Source organism: Pinus tabuliformis, chromosome 8 (assembly GCF_031772625.1).
Source record: "Pinus tabuliformis cultivar Carrire ecotype Pingquan chromosome 8, CPIR1, whole genome shotgun sequence".
NCBI classification, from domain to species: domain Eukaryota; kingdom Viridiplantae; phylum Streptophyta; class Pinopsida; order Pinales; family Pinaceae; genus Pinus; species Pinus tabuliformis.
The window spans coordinates 155,623,849-155,638,766 of NC_142294.1; the positions used below are offsets into that span (position 1 = coordinate 155,623,849).

At 36.5% G+C, this 14,918-nt stretch overlaps 1 pseudogene; it reads right to left on the reverse strand.

Moving 5' to 3' along the window:
• The window catches only part of LOC149234602 (glucan endo-1,3-beta-glucosidase-like), a 40,441-nt pseudogene extending 26,986 nt beyond the window's left edge, over positions 1-13,455 (reverse strand).
• Positions 13,456-14,918: the final 1,463 nt, after the last annotated feature.

Here is a 14,918-nt window from a genome sequence, read left to right on the forward strand (position 1 = left end):
GCCTGGTTGATTCCAGTCGAAGGAGACAACTAGGTTGCTTGGAGGTGGGACCGAGTAGACGGCCGATTATGGTTCTGACGAACTTCCTTTGTGCGGTAAAGGAACAGGAAGATTGCCCCCATGTTCGTCGGAGTCTGTGTTGATGAAGAGAATTTGGACGGTGTCATCCTTGTTCTCTTCAGTGACTGTATCATCCGAAGATAAAACCTATGAAGGCAAGACCGGGTCAACTGCCGCCTCGACCTTTTGACTTTCATCTAGTATGGATTCAGTTGGTTTATCTTCAATGATAGGCACTTCAGCCGACCACTTGAGCAGGCCAGCTGGATTCTCAACTAGTGACGGACTCGGCAAGAGTTTTTTATATCCAGGAGGAAGTCGTAACGGTGAAACCGGACAATCATCCAAAACTCTTTTAGCTTCATCTAAGAAGAGACAACAGTGGAGGGAATGGTTTCCTTCACACAGTTTACAGGGAAATCTAGCTTTCCCTTTTTGTCCTGGGGCTTCACTTTCACTAGTTGACAGTGTGCTTTCAACATGATCACCAGAGGTTGATGACACCGGATTGTGCAAACGAGGAGACCAGTCCCTTAGTATCCGGGGGATGCAAGGACAATCTCTATGAAAGTGGTCTCCTTTGCAAATGACACATGGCGATTTAGGCCTGGTTGGTGCTGTGTGTGGATTTTCGTTAGACAGCACTCGTTTTCCCCCATTCGCCTTTGGCTCCTTCTTCTTTTTCTCTTTCTTCTTCTTTTCCTTCTTCTCCTTAGGAACTTGGCTTTTAGCTTTACCAGTTCCATCAAGCGAAGAGGAAGGAGGAGAGGAAGAATTAGAGGAAGTAGAAGGCTGGTGGGCAACTCTGGACTCATCTAATTGCTGATTCGATTGTTCAGGAATGGTGGTGTTCTGAACGACATTGGTTGAGAAGAGCCATACTGGCAAGCCAATTGTCAGTCCTGGAAGCGACAATGTGGCCATATGGGGCACACCAACATCTCCCCAAGAGGAGAAGGGACTAGGATTTCCACCAAGGGGAATTCCTTGGTTGGTAGGCTCCATTTTCTCAACCCAAGATCAACGTAGGAAAAGGGTATGAATATTCCGTTTAAAATAAATTTTAACACGCTTTGACACAACTTGTTTTTTCAGTTTTTAAGAGTCAAGAAAAAACAAAAGATGACTCTAGTCTCCTTCGATTTTTAATGAGCCTGAAGTGACAAGTGCTCAGATGGACCTTTTCCGTTAAGGAGTCTGAAAAGGAACGAAAGGGACTACTCTGGAGGTCTAGGTAGAGGGAGTACCAAACCAATCGCAAAACTGCAGAATACTTTTTACGGTACGGCAGTCAATCTTCCCGAATGCTGTGTTCGGTGCATTGCGATCAGTAGGGCGGCCGACACGGCTTCCTATGGATAAAGGTTTTAAGCCTATAGGGGTCTCCCAATATATACTCGACGGTACGTGGGAGCACAAGTCCGTACTGGCACTTATCGTCTCAAAGTGGAGGAATCACCCAACCATCAGTGAGGACAACAGTTACCAGGCTTTACGATGCCAGAATACGTCTCTAGCCTAGACCTCTAAATGTTGTGCGTTAAGTTCCAAAGCGTTGTTAAGTTCATTGAGTTTATTTTAAGTTGATCTTTCTTATGAAGTTTGTCTTTTGGGATCACCACGAGATGTAAATGTAATTCCTAAAATGCAATCTAAAGATGATAAACAAAATTTTATCTCTTTTCAGCAATGAAAATCCTAGCTACTAAGGGAAAAGAAAGACACAATCTTTTCGCAAAGAGCAAAGAGCACACTGTAAATGCACTTTCCTAAATCAAGCCAAATAGACTGCCAATATGCAAATGCACATGCATGTGTTTTGTTTTTCACTTTCTTAATATTGATGCCTAAAAAGAAAGTTGTTGTACAAATTTTAATTTGCTTTCAAGTGATAAACACAAACAAGCTTCTTTTCGAAATCAAAAGGTAGAGATGATTACGAAACTTTATGATTTTGAAATAAATACTCGTTTCGACACTAGAAAGTCACAAATTCAAGCCAAAGGCAAAAGTAAAAGCATAATCGACTATCAACAGCAAATAAACTTTCCCCTATAATCAAAATCGACACTTGCGACAGATCTAATTCAAAGGACGACAGTACGACTATTATAGTTTTGCAATGGAAAACTGTAAATGACATAACAAACACACAAAAAACATTTACAGTTTCTTTTGTACAACTGAGGCGGAATATCAGTAAGGAAAAGGGGCTTGAAACAGTGAAATACTGATCACAGGCTGGAAAAATCAGAGACAAAACTGAAAAAATGAAGCAAAGAACCTCAGCTGCACAAGGCTACGCTGATCAGCGCACCTATTACACAGAGAAACTGCATTGCAGCGCAGGTATCCCTCTCGAGAAGTGCGTTGAAATGCAGAACCTCTTCACAGAGCCTGCGCTGGGGCAGAAACGAGAGTTCTATCCGGGTTCTGGGTCACGGTTTGCAGTTTAATCTTTGGGTTTTGGCCGAGTAAAAGCAATCAATAATACACAATCAGAGATAGATCTAAGGGGGGTTCTAAGATCTATCACAAGGGCAATCAGTTGGTCTATGAATCAGTTGTTCAAGTCATAAACAGATCCAATGAATGGATTGAAGCAGCAGATGTCTACTTTGCATTTGTTAATGGCAAATGCAATTCGATTGCTGCTTCTAAGTTTATGAAGCAAACAACAAGAGAAACACAAACAAACTAACTAGACACGTTCCCCAGCGGAGTCGCCATTTTGTTATCATGAAAAGTGTCCATTCAGATCTACTCTATCCCACTAAGGTGTGATAGCTACCTTAGAAACAAATAGAGAAAACTACTTTTGTATTCTTCTTTATGAACTATAAACAAAGAGGAATAGGATGAACCAACCTGTGTCTTGTGCTAGTCTTTTGATCGAATCTCTCTCCTCTTTGACAGCTCCCAGCTACCTGCTCTCTCACTTGCCCAGCTTCACCAAGTACCTGCAAGATCACAGAAGAAAGAAACTATACAAAGACATGGGTTTATATTCATAAATAACTTAGGATCAGATTTAAGTTAACCATACAAATGTAACAAGCATCAATGAAACACAAGCATGGAGAAGAAACTCAAATAGTTTTATTGATATACAAGAAGATCCAGGAGGAGTTACAACCAATGATTCCTGACCCAGCATCAACCTCCCAGCAAAGAAATCCCTTCTTCAACCCAACAAAGCATAGATCACCCAATCCTCTGATATGTATCTCAAAACCAACAGCAATTCCTTACAATGTGCAAAATTCCAGCCTCTGGATCTCTAGGATGAGGGATCCATATATAGATGTATGCAAGGAGGATGAGTCAGCTCATGAATTGATTAGTGGCTTCTCTCTGTCAGTTCTTGCTTCCACTTGGAGACTGAGAGCCTCTTACTCATCCTTGGTCGAATTCAGTGAGGCAAGTGTCATTGGAGAAGATTCTGGAAGCTTCCATTGTCTCTCCACCTCGTGGAATGACTCTGCCACTTGTCATTTCTCGCTCAACAGTGCATTTAGGTGCGTTGCAACGCACCTAGCTAGTGGACTTAGGTGCTATGCAACACACTTGGCTAGTGGAGCAGCTGAAATGATCCTGATTTGACTTATTCTGAGCAGTTTCTGGTGGAGAACTTCTGGGAGAAGCTGTAATTTGTCGACCTTGTTCCTTTAGGAGTTAGAACAACACTTTTAGGGACTTAGGAGCCCTTGTTTTATGGACATTTCATGCTTAGAGCTGTAAGACACAAAAATGTCTATAACAAGGTGCGATACGTAGGTGACTTTGACAGCTTATGTCTTAGATGGCCCAGGTCACAGTTTCTTAAGCCACGGGTAAAGCATGGAGGAACACAAACAACTTGACAAACTATCACATTTTTATCAGGGCTAGCCAATCCCTCATCCACTCAGAAATTAACAAAATTCGTACTCAGCTTGACAAATTAAATAAAAAATCTTTCAACCTACACCTCAGCCTATCAAGCCATATCGATTCAAATCTTTGATCTAGAATCAAAGGATGCTGAGCTCTGAAAGCCCTTAAAAATGAAGAATGTAAATGTTTAAAGCACACACTGAAATTTGAGAAACTTAGTAAGTTTTCCAACCCTACACACAGGGATCTAATAACCTCTGAAAATTGTCCTTTGTCTTCCAGGATAAACTCAGCTCAGATCTCCTTCTTAAACTCTCTTATTTCAAGCCCCACTCATGTTAGCTCCTCCAGCCAACCCTCACCCTCCAGCGAACCCACACCCAATGTAACAGATAGCGCAAACGCAGTCATTCAAACACAATATGAACAACCACAAATGGAAAACAAATCATGGTTGGAAAATTCTATAGTCTGCTATAACGCTGGGACATTAGATGACATCACATGAGTTAGTGGACATCGGAACAATCCCAGGACTAGAACTGATGCTCCAATGCTAGCTGTAATCAATCCACAGGTCAAAGGGAAAGTATTATGAGTTGTTAGACCCAGCAATACGAACTCTCCAAGCTCTGAATCTAAAGATATTTCTGGAACCTGTAATAAGATTGCACTAACAAATGCAGCAAATGAAACTGAAGCTGAAACAACAGTTGAAGAAGTAATACATAACAGCAAAACCGATGAGAATGGGACAACAATCGATTCTATTGCGTTCTCTAGGATCCGGAATAAGATTGCGCTGACAAATACGCAAGGGTTAACCACAATAGAGATGGTCGAAGCTGACCTAAACGCGATACATAGTAGCAAAATGGATAACCATGGGACAATAAGTGATTAGTCAATCCAAACAATTGAGATGGTTGAAGCTGGCCTAAATGCAATACATAGCAGCAAAATGGATAACCATGGGACAACAACATTGACAACTGTAGCGACACATCTACCTACCTCGACAAGCAAACATGTGGTGAATTTTTCAAGCATCAGCATTGACCAAATATTCTGGATCTCCTTGAAAAAGGTTTAAATTTTTCCATCTCACTTTGTACCATCCCCAAAGAAGACATTTTGTGCAGCATTGAGTATGGGATCAATGAACTATTTGACAACATCAAAGAAACTATTAGACAAGACTGTTCTATCATTCTTATAAAATCCAGCCCTCCCAAAAGTAATATCTCCAAACAATGATATCTAGCACTCAAAACCTTAAACCAAAGCCCTAATGTTGTAGTCCTAAAATCTAATAAAGGTGGTGCAACAGTTATCATGAACACAAAATATTATAATGACAAGATGATAGACCACCTCAAAAACAGTGGTTGTTACATTAAATTAAAGAAGAATCCCATAAAAAAGATCTTTAGAAATGTACAAAATTTGATAAAAACAAGTAGAGAACATAACATTAAAAGTCTAATAGAAAATAACCCCTACACCCCTAGGATTTACGAATCCCCGAAGATACACAAAGAAAGCATCCCCATAAGACCCATTGTAAACACCATATGAGGGCCCACTTACCATTTGGCAAAATACCTAGCGAAGAAACTTAAACCTTTGGTGGGCAACACAAGTTCCTTTGTCAAAGACTCCACCCACTTCATCAATGAGATCAAACACTTAAACCTAGAACTGAATGACTTATTAGTCAATTTTGATGTTGAAGCTCTATACACCAACATTCCCATAGATGAAGCCATGAAAGTAATCCATAAAATCACAACCTCTGACATGGCCCAATTAATAGAGGTTTGTCTCAAATCAACCTTCTTCAGCTTTAAAGATGAAATTTATGAACAAACCTATGGTGTAGCCATGAGATCCCCTCTATCTCCCATCATTGCCAATCTCTTTATGGAGGACTTTGAAAACAGAGCCATTGAATCTTCCCCATTAAAACCAAAACTGTGGAAAAGATTTGTCGATGACACCTTCATTATCTGGCCCCATGGGAAAGAAAAATTAAACACGTTTCTGCATCACCTAAACAGTCAATCCAATTCCATCAATTTTACCATGGAATTGGAAGAAAATGGAAGCCTTCCCTTTTTTGACATCCTAATCAATAGAAACCAATATGGTTCCATATCTATCCAGGTCTATCGTAAGAAAACACACACAGAACATTACTTACATGCCAACTCTCACCACCATCCTTCTCAAAAAATTGGTGTTCTCAACACTCTAGCAATCAGAGTTGTACGTATTTCAGATCATGATCAATTTGAGGCATGTTATGGGTACTGGCCAAGACCGCCATTGGATTTAATCTTTGAGAAAGATGTTTCCATCGATGGTCATAGTGACATCGATAAGGCAAGGAAGTTCATAGAGAAAATTCAGTTGATGCATCATAATGTGCCAGAATAGCTTAAGAAAATTCAAAGAATCTACAAGGAAAGGCCTTAACAGTGCCAGATAACAGTGGATGATGAAGAAAAATGGCCAACACCTGTAATACCCAAGAGAGGAAAAAGCACTCATGGCAGACAATAAATTAGCTTCAACAAAACAACTTACAAATCAAGATCAGGCACAACCACATGCATTGACTAGGAAAATTATGCAATTCTAGAAGTGAAGGGAGGGAGATTCTTTGTGGAAACTACACATTGTGTAATCTCAACAGCTAGTGATGCAGCTTGAGGCTAGAGACGGAACAATTTGCAGTCCAACCTAGGCAGATTGTGGGAGAGCCTATGCATCTCACAGTCTCAGTGGCCAAGGTGGCAGACCTGAGCCTTGGAACTGACTAATGCACAGTTAGGTCAGCATGTACTACACATTTCTTAGTCTCAGAGCCGAGGATTGCATATTTAGCTCCAGACTTGCAAAATTCCCAACTAGAGAAGGTGAAACTGGCCAAGGGAAGGGCATATTGGCCCAGTGAGAGTCTGGGAAACAAGAAGATTTGAGTGAATGTGCATTTTAAAGTGCATATATGACTAAGTATGGATATATTAGTGCAAAACAAGTGCGAAATATTAACATGAAAAAGGGAAAACAAACATGAAAGAAGAGTCACCGCAATGACATCCACTAACGGGAAAAAATAAGAAAACTAATGCGACACTTGTGAAAGGTGAATGACGGACTAAAGAAACACTTGTAAAAGCTAATATACATTAAAAATATAGCAACCATGAAAATAAAAAGTAAAGCGACACTCACAAAAGCAAAACGACAAAAAGTGACAGAAAAAGCGACAAAAGGAGACAAAAGAAAAGTCACTTGGAAAATCTCCACAAACTCCACCAAAGGATCCTCGATCTCCTTGGAAATGCTAGAGCTCCAAGATCAAATGTACAAATGCGCTCCATAGGTGTCTATTAAATAGATCTAGACTGATGACGTACATGCCTAAAATCAAGGAAAAAGTTACACTTGGCGAAAAGTTCCAAAAATAGTGAGTGTGTCACCTTCGGGAAACTAATTAGTGAATCCCTATTTTCTAGGGATGTTTTTTATTTTTTATTTTTTTGGTAAACTTTCATGCACACTGCCAAGAAGGATTGCATAATTTCCAAGGACTGGGAAACTTCTTGACTCAGTGGATTGTGCGGTCTTTGAACTCAAGGGATGGTTTGTGTAGTTTCCATCATCAAGGCTGGGCTGTCATCTAGCACTGTGCAGTTCTCAAGCTTAAGGTTGGCCTGCCAAGAGGGATTGCGCAATTTCTGGAGGCAAGGTTGGCCTGCCTTCCAAGATTGTGCAATTTCTGGAGGCAATCTCAGCAATGTTGCAAGGTGTAGTCAGAAGGTTGCTTGTAGCTGTAAAAGTTCAGATCAAGGTCGAAACAAAGAGTCACAATTACCATATAAAAATATAAGTCTTGAACATACCATGAATACTTGACGACAATAGAAGATAAGCTTCTGTGGACAGAAATAAGGCTCCAAAATCAAAGCACAGGAAAAATTTTGGAGGATGGTTGTAGCAGCTACAATAGTCAGACATCACTAACACCAACTAGATTGGTCTCTACCCAAGTTTTCCAGGGCTCCAGAGCGTTTGTCCCAACTATGGCTCCAGGAACTAATAACTCAACCCATAACCTTCCAGGGCTCCAGAGCGTTTGTCCAACCAAGGCTCCAGGACTAGTAACTCAACCCAAGTTGTTCCAAGGCTCTAGATCATTTGTTCCAACGAACGGCTCGAGGAACTAGTAACTCAACCCATAACTATAAGGAACCTAGGCAGCAATCAGAAACATGTGGAAAAACCCACAATACCATGGTTATCCAAGAAATGGAAAGGCTAGGAAAAAACACTATCAATCCAAGTAATCCTCCATATCAATGACATATTATAACTAAATAACCAAATGCATATACCATGCATGCCAAAACTAACAAGGAAATCATACATGAAACTCGATACTTGCAAGGCAATCCCGCTGTAGTTGTTGATCCTTCTATCCCCTTGCCATTTCTTACTTTTCCTTTGCCTTCTTTCTCCAAATCCATGAAGACTAGAGTGCTCCAAGCATGCTCCAAGATTTCTCTAAGTGTGCAAGATTATGAGAGAGAGAGAAAAAATAATGAGATTGTCAAAGACTGAACTCACAAAACCCGTGAACTAATCCTCGGAATCCTTTTTATCATTGAGGCCTCTATTTTCTTCATTTTCCTTTATTTTTCCTTGAATTTTCCTCACATGCAATTCTATGACCTTTCATCTCCCTTTTCTCCTATTTTCCATTATTTTCATAAATAAATTCCAATTAATTCCACTTTGTCTTTGCCAATTCCCATAGTCATTAATTAATCACCAATGATCCCCATCACTATGTTTTACCAAACATTCTATTTGCAATATGTGTCGCGTGACCTTGGTTATTATTTTTATTTATTTGCATAGGAAATCAACCAGGGGTTGTTACAGGAGCTCGGTCATAAGGTTAAATTACCCAAAGGATAACACAATGGAGGTATGGTTGAGATGATAGTCAAAATCGATGAGGGGTTGGGTCAATGATTTGGAGAGATGTGGCCTGAGGGATACATGTTATGGAAAAATGGAGCACGTGGAAATTGGAAATGGCAGGAACATATTAATTGGACAATATCCATGGATTGGGTGTGATGGTAGGCATAGGATGTCTGCAGATCTGGTGGAATTTCTAAATTCTCACGATGTTTATTATATTGTAGTTGTGGCTAGATATGATCCCTCAGATGTTGATAATCATTTATGGGCGTCTACTCAAGATTTATAGATCTTCCCTGTTTTTATAGGTGAATGGAATATTTTTTTTTTATGAATTTGGGGAAAGCAAGTATTTTTTTAAATAGGGATGAAGAAGATAGTCTTTCCTAGTCTAAAAACAAGAAATGTGGGGTTATTTCAGGAAAGCATGGATACCATGCTTTGATTAAGCAAAATATGTCTTGTAATTCACAATGGTGGTTTGATTTAGTTTCGAAATGTCAAGGACTCCAGAAATGTCATCTTGTTTATCGCTTCTCCTTGAAATGAATATTCTTAGTTGGGATTTTTTAGCAATAAAAATATGGGAAGGTCACAGACTTTGTATTTTATGTTGTCAGAACAGTGAATCTATTGACCATTTATTTGTTTTTTCCCTTTTGTTAACACTGTTTGGAAAGAGGTTTTGTTAGTCCTTAAAACAAAAGGTTGGTGGTTTGGAAATTCTGTTAAAGAAAGTTTGTGGCTTTAGGTTCAGAGATTTAGTTTGTCCTCTTTTAAATTTATCCCCACATTTATGATGTGATGCATTTGATTAGGGATAAATAGTTTTTTTTTAGAATGATGTTGTATGTTCAACAATAATTTCACATAATTATAGAGTTTCATTTTTGGAATATGTCAAGCCCTTGAAATGAAAGAAGATAAGAAGTATAAGGGAGCTAGTGTTATTTGAAGGAAATGTATGGGGTTTCTTTCATGGTTGTTATCAAAGGGATAATTGTGGGGTCGACGTTTCCATTCTATTCCCTAATAATGTGGTTCTATAATGTTAGTTGGGCATTGGAAATGGAACGAACTTTGTTGCTGAGTTGATTACTATGTGGTGTGCTTTAAGGTTAGATTTGTGGAAGTAGGTGAAGGTTTTCAAACTAATTGGTGATTCTAAAATAATAATGAGTTGGTTCAATGGAAAGGTGGATCTCCGCTTCTCTTGGAATCATGGAAAAGGAAGATCCAGTTATTACAACAACAGTTTGAAGATCTTAAGATCCTTCACGATTACAAGGAGCATATTGTTCTTAAAGATCTACTCTCAAAGGAAGCTTTAATTTTGGATGTTGGCATTTGTACCTGTTCTAAATTCCACAATAGTGTTAAATTGTTAATATTTTCTTTTAACCTCTTTAATCTTTCTTTTCCAATGACTAATTAGTTTTTCTTCTTTAAGTATAACTGAAACATAATTTAGATATTAAAATCAAAATGTTTCATAAAAAAATCAAATAAACTATCATGTAACCAAAAACTTACACTTTTTTATTCTATTCTAAAAATATAAAAAAAAACATATTTTTCCTTTTATAAAAACATAAATACATATTTTAATTTTAATTTCATTATTTTCATATATTAATTTTTAAATTTTTACATGGTAAAAGTGTTAAAGCTTATCTATTTCATATAGTTTGAAATATAAATATAACACCTAAGTTAAAATGCAATATACACCTATAGCAACTTACATATATTTTGAATTTTAAAAATGATCAAAAGAAGCTTTAATTTCTTTCCCTAGCTCAAAGTAATGAGCCCATGAGGCTGTGAAGAAATAATCACATTCATGTAATTGAAATTTATTATTTTTTAAATTTAGTTACATAAATGCTTACATGTATTTGTATTGTTAAATAGAAGTTTCATTACCTTGACGTTAATGAACTCGAAGTTGTTATAGAATATCCAAGATTATAAAAAGTAAGAAATAAGTCTTCTCAAATCTATTTTAGGTAATTTTTCCGATCTTATTCCATTCAATGTATTTGGTATTTTTGTAATTTTCAAATTATTATATTATATTATATTTTTTATTTAATGAGATAATTTTCCTATCTTTTTATTTTTAATTTGTTGTAAATATGATATATAAATATATTAAAATTTTTAATTGCAGTTACAAATAATTAGAAATATAAAATTAAAATAAAAATTTTATATATTTAAGAGTTATTTTTATTCAGTTAAGATTTAAGTTAATGGCATAAGAATCAAGGGTATCTGCGAGGAGTGAAAGCCTACCCTTTATGGACCACGAGTAAGTGGGTAATCCAAGTGGTGTGGTTTTCCTTGAATAACAATGATGAGCTAGCTTGCATTCGTGGATAGCAAATAGTAATGGTTGTCCTCATTCTTGGTTTGACAATTCAGCTATAATAGGTTTTTCCACTATTTAAAAAGAAAAAATAAGAACAATAGAAATATGGGCTTGGAGTATTGTGCTGAAATTATTTTTTCTTGACTAAGAGCTACTCCGAACAATGATGAGTCAGCTTGCATTCATGGATAGCAAATAGTGATGGTTGTCCTCATTCTCAGTTTGACAATTCAGTTATAATAGATTTTTACACTATTTAAAAAAAAGGAACAATAAAAATATGGGCTTGGAGTATTGCCGTGATTTTTTTTTCTTGGCTAAGAGCTAGACTTTTTCGGAGGTAAGGAAATAAATTAAATGCCCAAGACCCAGAGGAATCTAGCATGAATGAAGGCCTAACCCTTTAAGGGCCACAAGTGGGTACTTACAAGTGGTGCGGTTTTCCTTGAATAATAGTGATGAGTCAACTAACATTTGAAGATAGCAATGATTGTCTCTATTACTGGTTTGACAACTAAATTAAGATAAATTTTTCCATTATTTAGAGGAAAAAACACCAATAAAAATAATACAACAAAAATGATAATATCTCTATTTATGACTCATGTAAATATAAACTCATAATATTATCTGTTAGCATGAAATTTGACACTTAAATTTCTGAATATATACATGATTAGTTGAAAATCTATTTGTACACGACATGGTTTACAATCGAAGTAGACAGTAGTATCTAAAAGCAAAAAGACAAGCCCTGACTGCCAATATGACTCATGTAAATATGAACTCAAAGATTTCGAATGTTATTGATACTGCCACTCATGATCTGGTTTGGAAAAAATTTAAAAATACAACTGAAGTGTGTAACAAGTACGAGGACAACAGGCCATCTTAACTTCATTGAACTTGGATAAATGATATTTGTGATGTAAAAAGCATATAAATCATAATTCTATTCGTACTACTAAAACATGAGTTTGCTGAATATGAAGTGATATAAACAATTATTCATTAGTCTCATAACATGAGTTTGCTGAAAATGAAGTGATATAAACAATTGTTCATTAGTCTCATAGTGTCTCTTTCATGGATATAAATAATGCAGTTTTTTAAAAGTGTTTTTTAATTTTGAAAAGCAACTCAACAATTAAATCCATAATCCATGGGATCGAGCGAAAGGGTTTTAATTTTAAAAAGCAACTCAACAATTAAATCCATGGATCAAGAGAAAGGGTAAGAGGTACTGGAAATCTGCTATGTGCAACAAAATTTCTGATTGTTTTTGTACATGTCCACAATATTCATACAATTGACAATCAACCTGCTAATCACTACAACTAAAGCCCATTCATGATTTCATTGCCAAACCCAAAGGCAGCAAAAACAGTTTGAATAAAATATTCAAAAGAACTTATCGTACACTTTAACTCATCCTCTACATTTTGTACTTGTTAAAACCATCAACATGCAAATCACTTAATAAGCAGAAAAGCATCGGATCTGCACGGATCCCCTGTTTTTCTTGCTTTCTGGCTCTTCTCAGGTTGAAAAACTGTTCTGTGGACAATCTTCTTCTTTGAAGTGTTGATCCGTAGATTTCAATGTTATCTTCTTAGTACGATCTGATATAATCCATGAAAATATGTAACTTTCTATGTTAAGTACGATCTGATATAATCCATGAAATGTGTAACTTTCTATGTTAAAGAATGAAAGTCTGTTTTTTTAGTCTGAAAAAATAAATAGAAAGCACCGAATCACATACTATTGTAATGCAGTGATTTGAAAAAGAAAAATCATTTGAAAGGCCACCTGAGATCATGGTTTATATACTGAGAATATTGAGAAGAGGGTTTGCACAGTGGTAAGCAACACTACAATAATTGCCGCCGCCAGAGCTAAACTTCTCCACGGCAATGAGAAATGCTCCTTCATGAGCTTGGCAAACCAAACCTTGAATTTACTTCTGTACTAAACATTCACTTGTCGTTTCAGTTGCCCGAGTACATCTACCCGGCTAACGGTGACTCCTTACATAGACCATTGAAGAGATCGGCAACCTCTGCGTCGCTCCCAAGGTAATTTGTAACGATGTTACTTCTTCTCATCACAGCCACGTCTTCATCAGAGTTGAGCAGCTCGTCCATCAAACTCAGGTAACACGTCACATAATTGATTTTAGATGCCTTGCACACCTCAAACGCTACTAGGTTATGGAAGAGTACCTCTATCTGGTCTGTGATATCGGCGGAAGACGAATTGTGGCTCTCTTAGCCTCAAATCTAATCTTCTTGATGCCTCCATCCGATCGCTCAAATTTGATCCCAGCATTTCTTAATTCCACTGCTCGAGGGATGCGTTTGACGTCATTTTCTGCTCCGTCGTCTGGGCCGTTGGGGTCGATTTGATCATCTACATAGATAATCAGCCCGTGCAACAAGCCCAGAAGATGCTGAACATGTTTATCTGGCTGCGGCCATGACCAATTACTCATATCGTAATTGAAAGGATAAAACTTGGAAGTGTTTTCAACCATCCTAATCTTTGTACAGGGGGAGGAATATGGAAGCTCATAGTTTATCTCGTAATTGAAAGGATAAAACTTGGAAGTGTTTTCAACCACCCTAATCTTTGTACAGGGGGAGGAATATGGAAGCTCATAGTTTATCTAAAGTTGACTTTTTGATAGTAAATAAGAATGTAAACATTTCAGAATATTATAATGTTTTTCATGAATTAATGGAGATCTCTTCATTTAGATATTTCCTATCTCTAATAAGAGATAACTTTTTAGTGATTTTGATCATTCTATTTAATCTATTTTTAACAAGTAAAGAAAACATACACATTATTTGGATAGATAAGCGATTTTTTTTTTAATGCACTAGATCTAATAAAGTTAAGAACTAATAGCTCATTAACTAAATATTTTATCTTAAACTTAAAAATATTTCATTTGAAAACTGATTATAAAAAATGTTTAAAAAAACATGAAAATAATATAATTTTGTAACTTTTTCAAAAAGGAAAAAAATAACATGTTTTAGTATGATTACTAATATTAAAAACAATAATTATTTATTTATTTAATTAAATAATTAATATAATAAATTTCATTAAAATCATTTTTACATCATAGGAAGGTCATTTACTTTAAATTCTACAACTGCTTTAACAATAATAAAAATTAAAGAACAATAACATGATCATTGAAGTGTGGGGTATAGAGCTATAATAATGGTTCTACAATTATGAGATTTAAACATTATATCTTAAAATTAATTTAGATTTGAATGATGCAGTTTAAAATTTTAAATTAAAAAATATTTATAAGCAAAAATGTTGCAATGAAATATAGTCACCCATCTCACTAAAATGCGGATTGTGAACCTTAGTGGAAGTATTACCATTTCATCATGTATTGTAGAATGGGAAGTTGAAGCTATGAAATATGGTCCAGGATTATAGATTAGAAAGTTGAGGCTAAAATGTATGAAATGTTGTAATATATATGAGTTGCAGTTGGGAAAATGAGAGTGGGAAATGTTCACATATATAACAACTTTTCTTAACAACATTTCTTTTTTATTGTGGTTGGGTAAGAATGTGC